We start from the raw sequence: 7,615 nt of genomic DNA on the forward strand, positions 1-7,615 counted from the left end.
AAGCTGCACTAGATGATGTAGGTTTGCCGGGATCTGCATCCAAGCTTAGCCCAACGGTAAGATACTAGATAGCAAAATCACCAAGTGTACAGGACCCGCTTCTCCAGAAAAAGATAGGAACAGGATGGTTTCCTTTAATCTAGCCTAGGCTGATTTATCCCCTAAACATCTGCCAGTTGGCCAGCAAGTCTGGTAGAAAACACTTTCGCAGAAAGGCTTTAACTAGCAAATCCATCAATGAATCACTTGGGCTTTATGAATAACTACCTTCAATTACATAAATTTTCTTTGCCGAGCCTTTGCAGAAAGCACAAATGCATGTACTCACAAGTCTCACCATTTATGAAATTAACTAGGTCTCACCTGCCTCCCTGTAGCACTGCCAATAATCACACAGGGAGAGCACAGGAGGCCAAGCCCTTTCATCCTTACAGCTGTCACGAGAGAAGGTGCATAGCCATTGTACACTTTGTGCATTCGGGTGGTATTTGGAGAAACCCTGCTATGTCTCTTGGGGACTGGAGCATCTCCCCGGAGAAGGATTCATCTCATAGATCCCAGGAAAGCCTACTGAACCCTCAAAAGCAGAAACACGTGTGATAGGTCCAGAGAAGGCTTATTCTACCCTGGTAGGTTTGGTTTGAAGTTTGGGTGAGAGAGAAACATTGAATCTGAAGAAATTAATAACAAGAGGCACTATGGCCAGACACCAGCTAGATTAATAGACTCTGACTATAAGGCTGATTGATGAGTTTGAACTTTGTTCAACACTAGGAAGTCCTGGAAACGGGCCCAAAGGGTAGCTAATGCCTTCATCCCTGAAGTCCACTTCAGCCCGTTCCTACACAAGAGCATGCAGGCATACCTTACCTTCTTACCTTCTTACCTCTGAGATGACAGTGAGTTTCCCTAGGTTCAAATCACCTTTGTTAACAATCCTGGTTGGCCCTTTAAGCCTACAACATTGTGAAGCCATCAGAGAAGAAATCGATTGAAAGTTAATGCAGTTGCTTTATGGCATGGCTCTTCAGACACAGTTTACACATCAGTGGATACATACATAAAAACAATGAAGCATAGTAGCTGGACCAGCAAGCCTTTGCCTGTTTACTATAAGAAACTTGTGAAACAAGTAACTTAGTGGATGTGACCTCTTAAAGGTGATCTTTTTGTCCCTGACCTATAAAGTTCAGCTTTCCGTCTGAGTTTGGGTAATGTGGACCTGTTTAGTACCTATCCACCTGAGTCATATTCCACACTACTTGGCAACGGATGGATTATTTCCTTTGCAGCAGAGTTAAAAGAAGTTATGATTTAGAGAATTAATTCCCAATCAAGTCTGCATTTCCCCAAAAGGTGTAAGAGTCTTTCTCCAATGGTGATTTTTTTTTAACTCAGCCACGTTTTTCCACTTAAGGCCTGAGCAACTCCGAACAATGTTACCATTTAATTACGAGTATTCTTTTCCGACGCACACCCTGATAGACCACCTGCTTGGCTCATCACTGGCCAGGAATAGCTTCCTTTTGGGCCAGGACAGCATTAACTGGGAGGGCTATATACTACATAACACAAAAGGGCAGTGACCAGAGTTTCCAATGGAGACAGGGGAGGTGAAGGTGGCAGGCCACTGGGCTGTTTCCTGACAACGAAGAAGGCCCTGGGTTCCCTCTTTACTCCCTGGATCCTAGTTTTTGTGACACAGATTGGATTTGCCCTGAGACATATGGACTCATATGTGTGTTGTTAGCTATGCAAGCACATTCCAGGTGGGTACCAGGAACCCCAGAGCTAGAGTAAGGGAAACGAGATGAAAGAAATACATGGCAGCATTTGAGGGCGTATGTTCCGTTTTAGGTGTTATATTTTGAATTACATGGATACAGATGTGCTTGTAGATTTTGTCAATCCCTATCAAGATTATTTTTCTCATTTTTTATTCTTTCTTTTAAAAAAACAAAACAAAACAAAACTGGCAGAATAGTTTTAAAAGATGTTTCTGTTCTTGAAAATTGAAAGGATCCATGTCCTAAAGGAAACAAGAGATCAAACATCTTGCTAGGAATGTGGCAGTCAGCTCAGGCAAGTATTAGGTTGCTGGAAATTGATCTTGTGCTTGGATTCTTCAGGACTGGAGTCTTTCTGTAATTACAGAGGAAAAAAAAAGTTACTTTGAAACCAGTGTGCTGGGCGGGTCTTAGGTTAATGGCATCCCAAAGGAATTCAACCTACACCAGCAGCTGGGGTCTGCATGACTTGCAGGTTGTCCATCTTCCCTCATATTCCTGACTAGATCTTTGGCAGATCGTTTATGCCAGGATACAAGTCACTTGTTGCACGATTGAGAGTTACAAAAGCAAGGAAACTGACTGTTTCAAAGAGGGCTTGTGTTTTTAAGGCAACAATTCAGGGAGGAAAAATTACATTTCTTTTGCCTTAATTTATTAAAAAAAAAATCCCCCAAGTGACTGGTGTCTCTCTCTGTACATAGGCACACACTGTGCATCAAGGTTACAGAATCGGCCTTGCTGATGGAGGCTGGAAGAGAACTGTTAATGAGATCGAAGGTTTTGGTATTCAAAATCAAGTTAAGTTTTAGACAGTGGTTCTCAAACTTCTTAATGCTGCTGCTGCGACCCTTTAACACAGTTCCTCGTGCTGTGCTGAACCCCAATCATAAAATTATTTAGTTGCTACTTCATACCTGTAATTTTGCTACTGTTATCAGTTGTAATGTAAATATCAGATAGGGTATCTGGTGTGCCACCCCTGTGAAAGGGCAATTGGACCCCACCAAAGGGGCTGTGACCCACAGGTTGAGAACCGCTGTTCCAGGGGGCTTGGACTCAGAAATCTAAAGCCAGGAAGGAAAGCTAGAACAACACAGACTATTGAGAGTCAGGAATACATGGACGAGTGTGACTGCGGCAGGAAAAGATTTTGTTTCTATCCTTCCTAGTATGATATATACCATCAATACAGGTAATTCTGCCAGTCCTTAATTGGTGTAAAATGTAATTGTGAATATTTTGGGTAAGTTCACTGAGCACACACCGAAGAATCAATCTATTGCAACAATACTTTGTTGGACCTTGCAGTGCAGGATTAAAATGTCATCAAATGGGATGCTGGAGAAGAAGAAGGGATCAGACTTTTGGGAGCAACCTGAGCTGCATGTTGAGACTGTGTCTTTAAAAACAAGACAGAGAAATGTTTATTTTTTTATTTTCTCCTTTTGTAAGATTTATGTTACTTATTTACTTATCTTTTAAAAATATTTTTACAGATATATATGCATATTTATATATCTTACTCTCCTCTCTCTTTTGACACCCTCCTGTTAGTATCTAGACAATATTACTTATTTATTGTGTGTACTTATTGTATTATATATCATGTTATGTATTTAATATATATTATATATTTATTATATATTAAATCATATATATGATTTCATGCTACTGTACAAAATATAGGAATCACAAATTAAAGAAAATTTATGATACTTACATATCATTATTCTTAGTAATTCCTAAGTGTATCAGATACTCTATCTTAGTAAATATTTTACTAGATATTTACTAAATGTCTAGTAAGTATAGACTCTATTTTATTGCTACCAGTGATATATGAATAAAATTTTCCTGGGTTTCCTGATAAAAAGATTTGGAGAAAATGAGTTTGAAATATTTTATTATTAATTAGCACACATGGCAAAATTCTGCTCAGTAGAATATTTTAGCAAATCAGAGAGTTTGGCTGTTTGGCTTGAGGAAAGCATGCCAGGGTTGAAGGGTGGCACCCCAGTGTTCACAGCGAGAACCACCAACGTGGCATGGAGAGGGAATCTTTGTCCGCTCACCATTTTTTTTTTCTTACCAACAACACTCCCCTGTTGCTATTCTGCTTCTCTAAGACCAAGCTTCACATACTTGCCAGTAGATCCCCTCTCCCTTCATTATTAAACTCTGTTTACGAAATGTAAAAGGTCCTTGAAAATGTCAGTAACAGTATTTTTTCCCATCAAAAGTAAACAGTCCGGTGGGTGGCGGTTGATGAGATGTCTCAGTTAGTTAGTACTTGCTGCACAAACATGAGACAACAAGCCCACATCTCTTCTACTCGGCGTAAAACATTGGGCATGGTAGTGAGGTGGGAGGCAGGGAAAGGAAGGTCCCAAGGGCCTGCCATCTAGCCATGATGAGTGAGCACCAGAGATGTTTGCTGGCCAGCCAATCTAGATGAATCCATGTGACCTTCAGATCCAAACTGCTAGGAATGTTGCCCAAGTTGACCCCTGGCCTCCACACATGCATGCACATGAATACACTCATGCACCCATGGACAGGTAACTATATATCATAGATACATACCCCTAAACATTTGATTTTTTTTTTAAGTTCATTTAAAAAATCATTTGGGCATGTTTTTGCAGGGTTGACCAGTAGTAAATTACATTTGAAAGTATTGTATTTGAACTTGCTACACATAGCACACACTAGGTCATTTCTTCCCTAAATATTAATCAACATTTTGAGCTCCATGCAAGAACAGCCTTGAAAACCTGGTCCCCCTGGCATCTCTCCGTCTGGAGTTTTTCTCTAGTTAATGAGTTGTCACAGAACAGCTACATTAGTGACAGCACCAGATCATTATTTCTAAGATGTACCTGGAGGGACACTGCCTCTTTTCAGTGGTCTTAGATGAGGATGAACACAGAGTTGTCCCCACCCTGCTGCTGGTCACTTTATCCCCTTTTCTGTCCCTTTTCTTTTCTGTCTGTAGTGTGTACATTAAGCTCATGAATGTGAACTTCCTTCTTTCATAGGACTAAGCCTGAAGACAGAAGAGAGAACTAGCTAACTTCTGAATCTGTCTGTAGGCACAACATACAAAAGTTCTATGGACGAAAACCTTTCTCTCCATATTTGTATTAGTCAATGTACAACCAAGCCCTACAGATGTCCTCCTTCCATCCCTGCACTCTGACTAGAAAATAAGGTCTATATATCTTGTCTAGGTTGAATAAGGAGACAGGGAGCCCAAGAATACTCATGGATAGACCACTGAATGGGACACAGCTCACTGGTCTTGCACCATCTTTGCCAATGTCTTAAGGAGACCGGGCTTTCCAATGGACTTTGATGACCCACCTTTGTACAGTAAAAACTTCAGTCACATTATTTATCTCTTAAAATAAAGATAAGAGAAGTAGGGAAGGAATCCATACAGCTCTCTCACAGTGGGTGGAGGCTTCTCATGGTGATCATCATTTTTGTGAGGAGCACTTAGCTCCCAGGAAAGGACCTGAATAGGTGTTTCAGGACTTCCTGCATTTAGGCATCAGGAACTTGCATCTCAAACTGACACTTTTTATGCCTTGTTCCTCCAAATGATTACCCTGGACGAGGTTCACACAACCCCTCAAGATGACACCCAATGTCCTAAAGATCTCCTATTATGCTCCATCTAGTAAAAGGCTTCTCGACTTAAGGCTTGGGATCCAGCCTTTAACATACGGTCTTTAGGGAACACTTAGTCCAACCATGGCAGTCCCCTTGTAGCTGAAGCTTCATTGCAAATGACTTGTCAGAAATGAATTGGCCACAGAATATTGAGGGGAGGAAATCCCATCCCATTTGTAGATCATTGGCTTATAGAACGGAAGATCAGAGTTAATAAGTTTTCATGGGTAAAAGTAGTCTCGTTCTCCGTTCTCCCCCTCATTTCAGCATCCTAGCACTGAATTAGCCAGAGGAGGGCAAAACTCACCTCCCTCAGGTGACTGCACTGTGTGATTTTAAGAAAGAAAAGAAGGAGGAGAAGAAGGGGGTGGGAGCTGTGTCCTTGTTTGAAAACTTAACTCCAAAGCCATTGGGAAAGAAGGAGAAGTAACACACACACGGAAGAGTTGATGTAAGAGTTGTTTGTTTTGGCTTTGTTTTTGATCTTCTTGCTAAGACACTGTTTGAGGACATTTGAGCTTCCACTCCTTCATGTCTGCTTCACACTCTCACAACCCTGACCTGCTAAGATATTTACTTTTTACTGTTCTGGCTTCTAAGGGCATTTACACTTAAGATGCCCATTTGAAGGGATGCTTAACGTGTTCAGGATGCTTCTGGAGTCTGGAAAGAACACCTCTCTGTCTTGAATGAGGGTGTAAACGATGTAAAAAAAAATTCAGGGGACCCTTCCATCCTACCACCAAACAGCAGTAGACACCCCCTTCCATGTGGCAGCCTCCCCTACATTTCTAATGAGCCAATTGTCGCTAGAGGATGTACTGGTGTTTCATGGGGCTTTTCTAACCACATAATTGTTAAGAAAAGAAACATAGAGGCAACATCTCCCATTTACAAAGCCAACAGAAAAAAATAGCTCCTCAAACAGACTGTCAATGTCTTCCAAATGAATTGCTTTGGGAATGACACATTGATTGTGAAGCACAAGGATAAGCTGTCCAGTTCCTTAAGGATCTTGTCACTGTTTTAATATGAAACGTCCCTGAGAAGTTTGTGTTTTCAGTGCTATTCCCTGGCTGGAGAGGTTGTGGCATGTTTTTAAGGAGGTGGGGCCCGGCTGCTGGAAGTAGCTCAGTAAGGCAGGCCTTTGAAAGTTCTACCCATTTCTGACCTTGTCCTGCATGATGTGAGCAAGCCTTCACCACCGGCTTCCAATGCCTTGCGTCCAGCTCCTGTTGCTACCTTGCCTTCTATACACAAAGGGCCCCTATGAATCTGTGGACCAAAAAGTTTTCCTTCCTTGCTTCTGTCAGGGGCCATGCTTCTGGACACTTGACCTTTACCTTCTTGGTTACCAGTGATGGGGATTTTAGGTTCTTCCTAAACAAGGCAGGATAGCAGTGGAGAAGAGTCACATGTAGTGGGATTTCTAGGTTCCTCGAGAACCCAGATTCCTTCCAGATTCCAAATTCCTCTACCTGCTTTTAGGTTCGGCTCAGCAAGTGTCTAAGAACAACAAACATTTCTTATTTTATCTTTTTGCTTTTTTGAGGATGATATACGGCTTGTAAATCTTCTATCCCACCACAGTCAGGAGAGAAGGAACATCCTTCCGAATCTATCTGTGTGAGTGCTATACTCGGTCGACTCCTCCTGGCTGAAGAGAATTTGAACATACTCCATCTTACACACACTTGCTTACATTCTCTCCATGAGACATGTTAAATACTTTCCTTCATGCAGTGACAAGCGGTGTAAAGAGGAGCAACTTCCAGGAGGAAGTGTTTGTTTTGGCTCACAGTTCAAGGATACAGCCCATCATGACAGGAAAGCCAGGGCTGCAGGAGCCTGAGGAACGTACACTGCATCTGCCCTTAAGAAATGGAGCAAGGGGCGGCTGGTGAGATGGCTTAGCAGGTAAGAGCACCGATTGCTCTTCCAAAGGTAATGAGTTCAAATCCCAGCAACCACATGGTAGCTCACAAACATCTGTAATGAGATCTGACGCCCTCTTCTGGTGTGTCTAAAGACAGTTATAGTATACTTATAATAAATAAATAATGAATCTTTTGGGCTGGAGAGATGGCTCAGCCGTGAAAGGCTAGGCTCACAACCAAAAAATATAAGATGGAGCAAGGGATGCTGGAGCT

The sequence above is a fragment of the Mastomys coucha genome, unplaced genomic scaffold (genome assembly GCF_008632895.1).
Source record: "Mastomys coucha isolate ucsf_1 unplaced genomic scaffold, UCSF_Mcou_1 pScaffold5, whole genome shotgun sequence".
Lineage (NCBI taxonomy): Eukaryota > Metazoa > Chordata > Mammalia > Rodentia > Muridae > Mastomys > Mastomys coucha.